The 14381-nt window shown below is 38.7% G+C and overlaps 1 protein-coding gene across 2 annotated transcripts in view; it reads right to left on the bottom strand.

The window, feature by feature from the left end:
* The window catches only part of LOC139934413 (breast cancer anti-estrogen resistance protein 1-like), a 62506-nt gene that overhangs the window by 26593 nt on the left and 21532 nt on the right, over positions 1–14381 (bottom strand). The gene's annotated exons all lie outside the window — the stretch shown is intronic.

Here is a 14381-nt window from a genome sequence, read left to right as displayed (position 1 = left end):
TGTGGTACAACTAATGTAACAGTGCCTATCCAATTGATATGAGAGCAAGGTTACACACCTTTGTGTTCCAACACCCCTAACAAATTGTCTTAACCCTAGCCCTAACCTAACCCTAACCCTAACGTGTAAATCATGATGGGGGTTATTGAACGTACATGTAGGGTTGTTAGTAGTTAGAAAACTAACATAGGGGTGTCGAAACATAGAGCAGTCATCGCTATACAAACCAATTTTGCTAATAACAGGTTTGTTTTTCAATATCGCACAAAACATCTCTATAAATAAATAATCTGAAGCCTTGCTTTAAAGGAACACATTGCCTTGGATCGGTCGAGTTGGTCTTTGAAAAGCGTTTGTAACCGGTTTTTTAAAATGCATATGGGTAGAAAGATGCTGAAAAGTAGAATACAATAATCCACACAAACATGCCTCGAAATTGCACGGTTTTCCTTTTACCTCGTCCACTAACACGGTCGGCCATTCATGGGAGTCAAATGTTTGACTCCCATAAATGGCCGACCGTGTTAGTTCGCAAAGTAAAAGAAAAACCATGCAATTTCGAGGCAAACTTGTGTGGATCATTGTATTCTACTTTTAAGGATGCTGTAAACCATGGAGGAATCCAGTCTTGCACAATGTAAATAGTGCACAACCTTTTTGTTTCCTTTTTGTTATTTATTCTCTACGCACCTTGCACCGTCGACCAATGGCGCCACCAACGCACCATCCCAGTTTAGCTTCCTACGTGAGCTGTTTAGGGATTAAACTACTCAAGACTCAAAACATCTTTCCAACCATATGCATTTTATAAAAAAGGGATACAGACGCTTTTTATAGACCAACTCGTCCGATCCAAGGCAACGTGTTCCTTTAAAGCCATTGGACCTTTTCGGTAAACAGTGTTGTCCAAGGCCCACACTTTGTGTACCACAACTTCTATACCAAATAACAAACCTGTGAAAATTTAGGCTCAATCGGTCATCGGAGTCGGGAGAAAACAACGAGAAACCCACCCTTGTTTCCACACGTTTCGCCGTGTCATGACATGTGTTTCAAATAAATCCGTAATTCTCGTTAACGAGAATTTACATTGTTTTGCTGTTTTCTCAAAAAGTAAAGCATTTCATGGAATAATATTTCAAGAGAAGTCTCTCACCATTGCCTTCTGTAAACCCTGTAAGTTATTTGTAAATCTGTGAACTTTATTTTTTTTTTCTGAACCGAAAGGGTCCAATGGCTTTAAGGCTCATCAATATTAACATATAAAATATTTAAAATAATCGGGGTCTTAATTTTTGTACCAATCAACTTTGACCTCTTGGCAAAACCTTGCAAGCAAAACATTGAATGTATCTGCGGGAGTCCAAACCTGCCCAGAAGCACATAATGTACCAAACAAAATCCATTGACTGGTGAAACCCATCAGAAAACCTTGACTTGGTAGTACCTTGCAAACACCATCACCCCATACAAATACTGTGTACACATTGGGACCACCTGTGGTTGTCACAAACTCAATGCAAGACAAAAAACCCACATACTGACAATTCAAAGAAATCGTCCACAATGGCATATGTAGTCCTGAATTTGGACAAACACATCAATTAAGTTATAACTCAATCAATCATGCTGATTTTCTTTTCCGGAAAGTCATAACAGAAATCAATTCTTCCGACTGTTGACATCCAAGAGTTACAAAATTATTCCACCATTGTCGATAAACATAAAAATGGTGGGGGAGGAAAACACAACAAAAGGTCATCTCAAATTAGCTTTGACAGGTTCTGTGGATATGTTATTTATAGAAGAGCCTTCGCTCCAAATCAACAAGAAAAACAAACCATGGCAGATAAACTTCCTATTTTCATTCACAATCAATTGCGTCAAATGTAACTGCAGGGAATTCAAATCTAAACATTGAATCTTACCAAGGGATGGTACATGTATTGTGAATCAATGGCTTTTGGAAGTGATGTCTTTTAGTCTTCAAGTTAGACAGCCTTGGATTTGCTTTACATTTACAACAATATCCAGGTATTTTCCTTCACAAGGGTTGTCTATTTTGAGAACATTCAAAATACAAGGGTTAAGGGGAGAAGATAACCTGGTGGCCTTTACTCCACATTCTGTTACTTTGATATTCTCTTTTCACAGACTCCCTTATTAGTTATATAGGTGAGAGAGAGGTATGCATCACATAGGCCTATGCTGTTCGCTAAATTCATGGCCGTCTGCACGAGCTGAACAAAACACATTAATTGACAGCAATGCAAATTGTCAACTTATAAAGATGTGATTTTTATGGTGGTGACGATCCTGAGTTCACTGTATGCTCTATGGGTGAGGTTTGCGGTAACACCACGTGACTCAAAAGAGAGATTGGATCAAAAAAGAACCAGTGGTTGAAACTCCACCTTTTGATCAGTTCGTCTTCCGAAGAATGCTGTACTCTGTCCTTGACTCGCTTAGCACAAAACTTTTTATCCAGACACCAACACTGCAACAGCAACATACACAGAAATTGAATGCAATGCTTCGCTGTGCTTAGAAATTTCTTTCAGGCAAATTTTTTTTTCAGCTTCCACTAAGGAATGCTAACCTTTTTTTAAATAAAGATTTGGCACAAGGTTGTCAAACACCTTTTGTAACTCTATTGTGACATGCCTGTAGCTGTAGACACAACTACACGTAACTGGGGCTGGTGGCTCCCAATATAGCAGCCATGATTTGCCCAACAGAGCACACACTCGCACCAAAGTATTGATTACTGTATTGACATTTCAGTTGAAGGCCAGACACATCCACAACAAAAGCTGCTATAATTAGCAGTAGCACCTCATTAAAATGTCTGTAAGGTTAACCAACTTAAGGTAGATCTTAGATGTCTATTGTTGTAGTATCATGAAGTGTTTACACTAATGAGCAGGCAAGACTATTTATTGTCCTTGCTCTGGGAGTATTAAGCATCTTCACTTAGACCTCCCAGGCCTGTGCCTTAGCAACTTATCATAATACAATACAGTTAAATGTATTTCACTTTAAAACTACTCCAGACCATGGAGGAAGTTTTTCCTCCATGTCCAGACATGCATGTACATGCATCTCTGTCCTTGCTCTATGCATGGGTATGGTGCAATTACAGCTAGACCAGGCCTTAGAGTTATTAAGCAATTAATGTTCCTTGAACTAGCTTGGCAGTTACAGTCCTGTTTCCAACCTAGTACCAAGACTCTGGAATTCACTTCCTGAAGACCTTAGACGAGTGCACAACATCACTCTCTTCCAGCAGAAACTTACAAAACACACTTGTTCCTGCTTGCTTCGCTTACAATTTATCACTGCTTTAGCTAACTTGTACTGGACCGGCGCCTTTGAGTGGTTTACAGGAAAGTCGCTTACATGTAGCAAATAATGCTGTTTTATTATTATGTACACCAAACCCAATCAAGGCATACACATTTAAACCCTCCCTTACGTCTTTTACTCCATGGTATTCATGTGTATTTGTAAGTAACACTGCCAACTTCTGTCATGAGATGAGACTACATTATAGACAAAAAGCCATTATGCACAGTTTCCCTGGAGGATGATTTCAAAAAGGGAAAGAATTGATTCAAAAAGCATTACAACGTAGTCTCCTACTCAAGACAGATAGGAATTGGCAGTTTACAGTACAAAACCAATCACTGCGGTGTAAACAAAAACAGGCACATTCCTGAGGGTTAGATTTTGTATAAAATATTGATTAACTAGTGCAAGACCCACTGTTCAGACACAACAGTTTAGGCTACCAAGCTAATCCTGGATGATTACCTTTGTACAAGGATCATGGGCATTTCACTTCTTCATTCACTGACAATAATTCAAGGCTCTTCATATTTTTTGTAAAGCTTCACTTCGTTCTGACCTATTCCCTGGCGCCACTGACAGGAGCGCCACAAAATGTTTTCCTTCTTCTTTTTTGAATACATGATTCCCCAAAAGTGCAACAGGGGTAAACTTCATAGCGCTGCTGCTTTTAAAACGATAATCCAATTGTTTTGGCTAACTTTAGAAGAAAAAGTTCTTTTTGAAGGGTATTTCACAGGTTTGCAAGAAATTTAGGTGGTCAGCTTGCATGCTCACCGTGGTTTTACATTGTTACATCATTCATTTTCATACAGTAGCACTGGAAGGCTAGCATGCCTTTTTGAGTACTTACGGTTGTATGCTTACAGTTAGCAGCAACGAAATGGAAACTCGCACAGTAAGCACAAATTGAAATTGGGCCCTGTTTAAATATTGCTTGAGAGCCACACTTCGTAACTCTAGCTTGTCCAATTAATTGTACAAACATTTCCCATGTGTGTGCCCATACCATAGAATTCTCTTCATTTTCAAGCTTTTCCCATCCAGTTCTCTACAGTGACTAAGCATTTCTTGAATAATTTTTCAGTCTCAATTCTCAAGCAGGCTTTTCTCAAGAACTCCAACTCCTCAAATTCCCTCACTTTTGTGAATCAATGGACTTAATTTTCTTTGATTGTTTTCTCTGGGTTTGGTAGGGTCAGTTTTCTTTTTGTGTGTAGGCTGTCCAGACTTTGGCCAACCAAAACTACACCAATGTTACAAAAGAAAGGTCTGTGCTATCCTAGCTCTATGGTGCTATACACTGTAGCAAATTTTTCTGCAAGAGGCAAAACATAAATATAAAAAACAAGCACACAAGAACCAGCCAGGAGAACTAAACATTATCTTCAGCTGTGAAACCTTCCCCAGATGCCCTTTCCTTATCAATTACATTGTATCATGGTATCCTTGACTAGTTGATAGCTTTATCAGGGTAATTATTTCCCTGTGGTAGACCCCACTCTTCTCTTGTGAGGTCCGAGCCATCTTGGGACCTTACAATTGATAACTGTTAAATACTGCCACCAGTGGTGGTCATGTTTATTGTAGAAGGAGTTATCCACTTGAAGAGATTCTGTTGTTTTTGTAATTGATCATCAGGGACTGGTTACTGAATGGGTTTAAGTCAGCAGAAGTGAAGACCCTGGATTTCATGGTGTCCTTCCAGTCTTAATGAGAGGGAAAAGTCTGGTTGGTGGTGGAACCATTCTCTCTCTAAGGTGAAACCATACAGCAATAATGGAATCAGTAATCTCCCTTACATCAGGCGTGCTTACATAGGTCCAATGCCTTAATGCTATACTCGAGAAGCAGTCATGGGCTGGGCAGCTCAGCGTTAGAAAGCTCTTCTTCTGTGAAAATGCTGGCAGATCAAAGTGAAATGACTAGTTTTACAAGTCTCGCTGGCTAGTCACTCAAAATAATGAGCAAGTAGGTAAACTCTCTAAGGCCGAACACATTGAAATGAACACAATGTGTACTTACTAGAATGTACCACCAGCCAATTTTGAGTTGAGGAAGGAAAGACATTGAGAATTGTGTGTGTATAGTATTTGTTTGCAGTTTGATACAAAGTGTACATTCAAATGTGAAAATAAAGCCTTCATACTTCTGGTGTTGCAAGACAAAAATAGAGGTTCAAATGGGGCAGGGTGAGATATTACATTTTAAAACAGACTTCGGTTTTGGAATTTTATATTTTTGATTCAAAGGATATCTTGTTGACATATGGTCTTACAGTCCAATTTTTGGAACAATTGACCCCTATCAAACACTGTTTATAATAAATTTCACCCAAAAAAATCCTCACTCAGTTTTATGTTTGGACAATGAGGAAAACTATATATGTGCATCCAAACATACACTTAAGTGCAATTAAATTGGACCAAGCGTAGACCATGGAACCAGACCAAGACATTGCATTCTGTGGGTAAGGCTTTTCAAAGGTGTAGGTCTATGGACAAAAAATCTGAATAGTAATATGTCCTGTCTGGAATCCCATGGGCCCTATTCGGTCTACACCATACCCTGTGGAGATACACCATAGAGCTGTGAATGACAAGGGTACCACCCACCGGGAACCAAGCTGTCAACTCCAATAATGGACAGACCTAATCATAACCCTGGTCAAGTGTTGGAGAGGCTGTGTGTTGATCTATCAACTGTGAGTGTGTTTAGTTAGAGTACAATCATGACCCACAGATCAAAGTGCAAATTGCAATTATTATAAACTTATGACCTTGGGTATCTGGATTGTGGTTTAGGAATGGTTTAGAAATGCTTTCCCACATGTGCGAACTGCTTACAAAGATATTCTTGTATCCAAAACACTTTTTATTTATAATTTATTACCAATTTCGATCTGGAAATTCCCATCCGATGTTTGGCTGATGTCTTACCCACACAAAATGGTTTTTAACCCTAATGAAATCAATTTTATTTGGGGAATAAATTCACCAGATAGAGCAGGACTTGCCTTTGCATCTTAGGATTAAAATGCGACACTCTATCAACTGAGCTAGATATACCGAGCCCAATATTGGGCTCGGTTGGGTATCCCAATTTTGTCAATATCTATATTTTGGCAGTCGCCAGCAAGAAGCCACTTAAATTAACGTACTAAAACAACACAGCTACATGTGATATTTTATGCAATAGGCCTTAGGCCTATACCTTAAACATAAACTTCTTGTGCAGTTTTGTTCCTTTACAAAGTCATCATAATTGCAATGGTTAACAGTTTGTATGCCCTGGGACTAATTTTATTGTACTACTTACAAACTCAACCAATATGACCAAGTGCCTTCTTAAAGAAGTCATCAGGCCCAAGGAGTTTGCCAACACTGCTCTTCAGTCTGGAGGATCTGTGCATAGCCTTTGGGTAAATCAGTTACCATATCAACAGTCAATACATGTACATCTACTCAGTCAAACCTAAATGTCTCACTCAGACAATCTGTATACTCTTAGGGTCATGTCACATGAGGCAATTTATACGAACAACCAGTTTCAGGCAATCCTGAAATGGAAAGTATTCATTGAATTTCAATCTTGGCGCAGCTTAGCTGGGTATATAACTTATAAGTGGGACAGTTTGAAGAAATAAAAAACTTTTTTTTCTACCAAAGCGTTACTTTGACATGTACAAGCACTGTGCAGTGCCATTCGTTGCCACTCAGCTGTCAAACAAATTCCTATGTGACAATGGCTGCTTTTATGAGATTATTCAAATCAGTTCAGATTATGAAATCAATATCAATTTATCTTTGTGTCACTCATAAATTGATGAGAAAGGATTATAACTTAGCTGTTGTCCTTGATTTGATAACTAGACCAGAGTACTATTATGAGCCCTTCCACACAACACTTTAACATCAGAGATTTTCAAGATTTAGTTAGCATTCACACAACACTTTTCATGGAGAAATCTAAAGATCCTACATGTAGGTTTTAACCAAAACTGGCTTTATCCGTGCTTTTTAACCCTGCTCAGGACCAGGGGTTAAAGACAGTGGACACTATTGGTAATTGTCAAAGTCACAGTTGGTGTATCTCAACATATGCATAAAATAACAAACCTGTGAAAATTTGAGCTCAATCGGTCATCGAACTTGCGAGATAATAATGAAAGGAAAAAAACACCCTTGTCTCACAAAGTTGTGTGCGTTTAGATGGTTGAGTTCGAGACCTCAAGTTCTAAACGTGAGGTCTCGAAATCAAATTCGTGGAAAATTACTTCTTTCTAGAAAACTATGGCACGTCAGGGGGAGCCATTTCTCACAATGTTTAATACCATCAACCTCTCCCCATTACTCGTCCCCAATTAAGGTTTTATGCTATTAATTATTTTGAGTAATTACCAATAGTGTCCACTGCCTTTAACCTGGCACTAGTCTCAGTGTTAGTATGAAACTGGGTTCTCTGCTCCGGGTCAGTTTTACTCCATGTAGCTAGAAGACTTTTTACAATGGTCGCCAATGACACAGATCAAAGGTAGAGTGTGAAAAGGGTTATGGGTGTTTTATGTGGAGTCCTGTGGGCGCATGGTCCATCCACCCAACTAACCCAGACAAGTGCCCCCTTTGATCACTGACAATGAAGGTAGAATACTGAATGACCCAGAGGTGAAGACATAACAGGGGTTTTACTGTTGTGTTTGAGGCTACCCTGGGGAGTTCATTTGGGTGGTGGAAAGTGATTGAAATTACACAAAATCCTTCAAAACCAGAAACTGTGTTTAAAACCATAACCAAGAACTGGCAGTTTTACACTGGAACCCCAAGCTATGGCTGAACTCATCTTACATCCTCCAGATAAATATTTCTGCCTGAAATCCTGTCTCAAAGTTTTAAAATAAATAGCCTTTAAACTCAAGTAAGACCACACCAAAAAACATCAAAATTTGCTTATTTCAGTTGCCACAATTCAAATAGGCTTAATTAAATTGTAAACAATCAAAAAGTCCCTCACAAACCATTAACTGTTTTGTTGTTACTGTTTCCACAAAAAACCTAGGCCTACACACCAACTTCTGTTCAAATTTGTACAAGTAAACAAGTGTGCTGTTCTTACCTGGTTGTACCCGCAAGTTTTCTATTATTTATAGTTTATTCTTGTGCTATTCTTGTTGAAAACTGGAGGAAGAATTAATCGACTCCTCCAAACTACAAGAAGATAAAGTACCATCGGTTTCCTACTACACTGAAAAGGTAGATTTATAACAAAAAACGTGGACAGTGGCGCCAGTCAGCAAGAGCGAGATAATTGACACGTTGACCATACAGACCTGTACAGACCTGTATCTTAATAGTGCCAATAACAGGTGGGTCACGCATCATTAATATTGCTATCAATACTAAGCACTATCCACAGGAAATAACACCCCGACCGAAAAAAGAGACCGCCCTGTTTATGACAACATTTCAACACATTAGAAAACAGCGGAAATCTTTTGAATCACATTTTTAGTAGACCATAAAAGTTTATCAGTTTGTATTCAAAGGAAAACTGAAGTAAAAAGATTATTTCATCATGAAAATAACTTTTGGAAATGTTTACCACATTAGAGTCGCTAAAGTTTTTGATAAAAAGTTTTACAAAGCTGTTCATACACCTTTTAAAAGGTTCGGAGTCTGCGAGTGTGAGGCTCAACTATATGAACTCTATAAAAGTTTGAGGTATTATTGTTTGATGTATATGGTACAAGTAGCCAACATGTACCTACTCCAGAAAGTACATGGCTATTTTTATATTTTGAACATTTCCTCATATTACATTCGAACACCTTCATTGTTTTCTTCGGGGTCTCTGGAATTCTTTAGAGGATTTATTTGGGGGGTACTTCTGTACTTGAATGAAAGAGGAATATAATGTACTTAAAGTATGGGAACATTGAAGGAGGGACTCACACCCTCTGCTTCAATATCATGCATGGTAAAGTCTAAAGAGACCCCTTTGGTCTGGAAATTTCCATTCCATGTCTGGCTGATGTCTTACACCAACACACAAAAATCCTTCAACACAGCACAGCAGGACCTCAGTCAGAGCATGATTATCGATTCAACAATACCACAGCCACCACCACCACCAGCAAATCACATTCCATACCAGCCATTATGGAACACTGCTTGCACTTATATTATGCAGTCAGATGAGAAATATGCCCCCATTCATAAAGTCCCTGCTCTCAGCTCTCAGACTGGCATGCCTGAGAAGTTGATAGCCTTGGCCCACTATTACTATTGTGCATGATCTAAAGGTATGTAATACCTTAGAGAAAAGGATGGTAAACACCATGGACAAATCCATCTCAAGTGGTGCATGGTTTTACAGATGGAGTTGTAAACAAGTGGAAGAATAGGTGAACTCAGGGGCATTGGGGGAGCATAGACCGCCATTGAATTTGCTTGCTGAGCATGAGAAATCCCATCATGTATCCATGATCGGTACCCATTGCTTTGAAGCGAGAGCAGCGTTCTGAGAAACAAGTTTTAAAGGCACTAGAAATGTTTGGTAATTGTCAAAGCCCAGTACTCTCACTTGGTGTATCCCAACATATTCATGAAAATAACAAATCTGTGAAAAATTGCCAGGGTTAGTTGGTCATCGAATTTGCAAGAGAATAATGAAAGAAAAAATACCCTTGTTGCATACTATGTTACTAGAGAGAGTCGTTTCTCACAATGTTACATAACTATCAACAGCTTGCCATTGCATGTTACCAAGTAAGTTTTTATTTTGAGTAATAACGGTACCAATAGTGTTCAATGCCTTTAATAAGATGACATGACCTCACAGCATAGCCTACACACTGTTGCCTACACACTGTAGCCTACATTCAGCAACAATACTCATTGAAGCAAAAATTCTGTTTGTGAATTCACTATAACATTCTCTGAATCGACCCAGCCTATTTATTTGCGTCATCAATGATCAACGTCCTACATATGTATGTAATGCTTATTATCACTTTTAATGCCATTTTCCTAATTACCAAGAAGTGACTGATGTTGGAATGGGCATCACAATGTGCGCTTGTTCATGTCTTCAAAAGGTTCTCCCCAAGCACAAGCAAAGTGCAAAGCTTTGTCAAAATAATCGAGAGAAAACCATAGAGTGCTCCATCAGACTGCAGATGTGTGTTTTTTAAAACCAAGATAAACACCTAGTAGAAAACAATCTGAACACCTTGTTTCAATTCAGCTTGCTTCGGTCCAAAAATCCCAACCTTGCATCGAGAATGCACCAAAGTTTTGAAAAAGCCCAGAGAGGACCCTGCATATCATATTGGAATTTTAATACTATTACTGGGCTCAAGTGATTTTAAAAAAAAGACAATGTTCACCTGAATATCCAAGTAAACTAATTTATCAGGCATTTTTTTAGGCCAGATTTGATTAGTAGATTGCCATTTTAAATTTACAAACACTATCCCGACACAATTGTTAACCTGCTGATACAGGTACTATCAACGAGTTGACAATTATTGTACGGACAGGTTTGTCACAACATAACTGATACATTTCTGTCAGAGATTCTGAATTTTAAAATGTCGTCTCTATCAAATTATAGTCTCCGAAGCAAATTGCGGCAGATGTGCGCAGCATTTGATGATTTCCATCTTGTGAACATGAACATGTATCTAGGTATGTACGCAGCCAACGGGCACGCCTGTGACGAGGCTATGTGTAATGGAAATCAATAACACTGCTCCGATTAGCCAGATGGTTGGAGTACATCATAAAACAGTAATCTGAAAGCAGAACTCCAAATTGTCTGAACCATGAGTTTTTTAATGAATACTGATGACGCAGTGGGGGGAGGGGCCGTGATAGGTCATCATCCCTCGTAAAACGTATGTAAGGTTCCTGGTAAGGTTAGAGATTTAACAATATTTTTGAAGAGAGGCTTCATCTTGAAGGGCAAAAGTAAGGAATTCAATTAATTAATTTGCTCAGATCAAGGTTCTCTCCACTCAGGATTTTTTCACAACTGTGCTATAGGGCATTCTGTTGGAAGTTTAGCCTTTAGTACGCTTTCTGAACATACCCGTAGAAGCTTTTTAAATTGGTGAGAGGTTCGCAGATTTATTACGTGGTGTGAATCTTTGGTTTGAAAAGCCCCTACTGTGCAATATGGGGCATTTAAAAACACTGGACACTATTGGTAATTGTCAAAGACCAGTCTTCTCACTTGGTGTATCTCAACAAGATGCACAAATATAACAAACCTGTGAAAATTTGAACTCAATTGGTTGGCGAAAGTTGTGAGAAGCACAATGTACAAAATGTAAGTAAACACTGAAAAAATGTTCCCAAAAAAAGATGACCTGTTTAATAACGTACTTCAAACACAAGCTTCCTCTTTACTGTGAATTGAGATAGATAGATCTCTGATTAGGTCATCTAAACTGATACTGGATGACAGAAGTTGCCGCCTGCACTTGATTACTTTACTGGGAATAATGATGTTATCTATATGAACAGATTGCAAAAATGCCATCAAGTATTTGAACTGTTCTCTACTTAAAAGCGTTGAGTTTTTTTTGTAGTAACACGCCATAATTGTTTGGAAGAAAAGATTATATTTTCTGTCACTGCATTATCTGGCTTGCTTGTAAAACAGCATCACGTACATGTATCCATGTTATAAACAGGAATGAAATTTGCCTCTTGAAAAAAAAAACATAAAAAAAGGTAATTAAAGAGCAAAAGAGCTGAAACCTATATAGACTTTTCAGGCTACTTCATATTAAGTTTTGCAAATTTTTCTAATCAAAAACAAAATGTGAATCCTATTAAAGACACTGGACACTATTATTGGTTATTGTCAAAGACTAGCCTTGACAGTTGGTGTATCTCAACATGCATAAAATAACAAACCTGTGAAAATTTAAGCTCGATCAGTCGTCAAAGTTGCAAGGTAATAATGAAAGAAAAAAACACATTTGTCACACGAAGTTGTGTGCTTTCAGATGCTTGATTTCGAAACCTCAAATTCTAAATCTAAGGTCTCGAAAATCAAATTCGTGGAAAATCACTTCTTTTTCGAAAACTAAATTACTTCAGAGGGAGCCGTTTCTCACAATGTTTTATACCATCAACCTCTCCCCATTACTCATTACCAAGTAAAAAGGTTTCATGCTAATAATTATTTTGAGTAATTACCAATAGTGTCCACTGCCTTTAAAATACGAAGAATACCATGCACATCAAGATGAAAGCTCACCAAGAAAAAATGGTTCTCCATTCGGGATCAACTTCTCCACAACATTGAGCTTGGATTTGTAACCACTTAAATACCTTCCTTCACTCTCTGCTTTACTTAACTCACGAGCTAAAACCTTCCCCTTCCTGACTTCCGTTATTTCTTCCCCTGTCCTACTAGCGTCCCAGACACAACCTTAGACAAGTTGTGTTGGAGGGGGAAGGGGGAGGGGGCGGGACAGATAATAAATAACAGCGTTCATGCCATACCTAGCTTCTCTAGTTGTAAGCTGGTGTTGCAGGAGATTCCCCCCCCCCTCCCGAGATTTTGTCCCCTCATATGGCGAGATGGGCACACACTTCTTCTAATAGCGCCCTCTTTTGAATCTTCCTCCACCACCCCATGTTAATTTCCCATCTGGGGGACAGAAACTCCGGCGGACATATTTCCCTGGGACACCGGGATCCGGGAAAAAAAGAGGTTTCAATATCAGCTTGTCCAAATTGATCGCCGCCAATGATTCAGGGGTGAATAAAAAACAAGGCAAGGTGATCATGAGCCACTAGAATATTTTTGACCCACTGAAAACAAGACCTGTGATCTATGAATTAGAGATTAAAGTTCCAGCACTGTATCCCTTATGTTTCAAACTTGAGCCTCCCAAAGGTATCTGTATAATGTTTGTCAGACATGGGAGTACAAATATTTAGACAGCTGGAGAAATATATTTTCTCAGTATGCAAGATACCGACACCCCAGGGTCTTAGAATTACAAAATATTACAGTGATTAAAGATGTCCCTCACCAGACGATGAACATGTAAATCCATAATGATACTAACAAAACTCTATACTTTAATAAGGGCATCCTAGTTTACGTTACTGCTTTAGGTGTACATAATGTTTTGGAGTATGTACAGAAACTCCATGGTACATGAAAGAACACAGGGCTATTTTACATGTACCAGGGTTTTCCCTTATCTTTTTCAGGGACAGTGACTAGCCAACTGAGTAGCTTATATTCTAGTAGTCTGCCAGCTTGTTCACTTAGTCCAAAATTTAAGGATATCTTTCAACAATATCAATAGCATGGGGTTGGGACAAACAAATATGAAGTGTTCTACACATGTAGCGATGGGACTCCAGCAATGAACCATAGGCTAAAGTAAAACCTCACTTGGTAACGAGTAATGGGGAAATGTTGATAGTAAAAAACATTGTGAGAAACGGCTTCCTCTGAAGTGACTTAGTTTTCGAGAAAGAAGTAATTTTCAACGAATTTGATTTCGAGACCTCAAGTTTAGAATTTGAGGTCCCGAAATCAAGCATCTGAAAGCACACAACTTCGTGTGACAAGGGTGTTTTTTCTTTCATAGTTATCTCGCAACTCCGATGACCAATGAAATTAAAATTTTCACAGGTTTTATTTTATGCATTATATATGTTGAGATACAGCAAGTGAGAAGACTGGTCTTCGACAATTACCAAAGGTGTCCAGTGTCTTTAAGAGAACTCTGTCTGGCCTTTAAGCGTTTTAAAACTAGCATTTCGTCAGCGTGGTCCACTGTTAAGGGAGAACACTCAAGTGAAAACGAAACCTCAAGACATCGATCAGTTTCCAGATGTTCACTGTAATAACAACATGTAATCCGAACTACCAGTATACTTTTTACCTCCTAGTTACAGGCCCTCACTCTCTATAAGTTTCCCACCAAACTCCTGGGAAAATTTGTTTGACCTTCTCGCACTTGCACATGTTACAATTGCAAACTCCTCAGAAATAACCCA

Source organism: Asterias amurensis, chromosome 3 (genome assembly GCF_032118995.1).
Source record: "Asterias amurensis chromosome 3, ASM3211899v1".
Lineage (NCBI taxonomy): Eukaryota > Metazoa > Echinodermata > Asteroidea > Forcipulatida > Asteriidae > Asterias > Asterias amurensis.
Note: the sequence above shows the minus strand (reverse complement) of the source record. Positions and strands in the feature narration are given on the sequence as shown.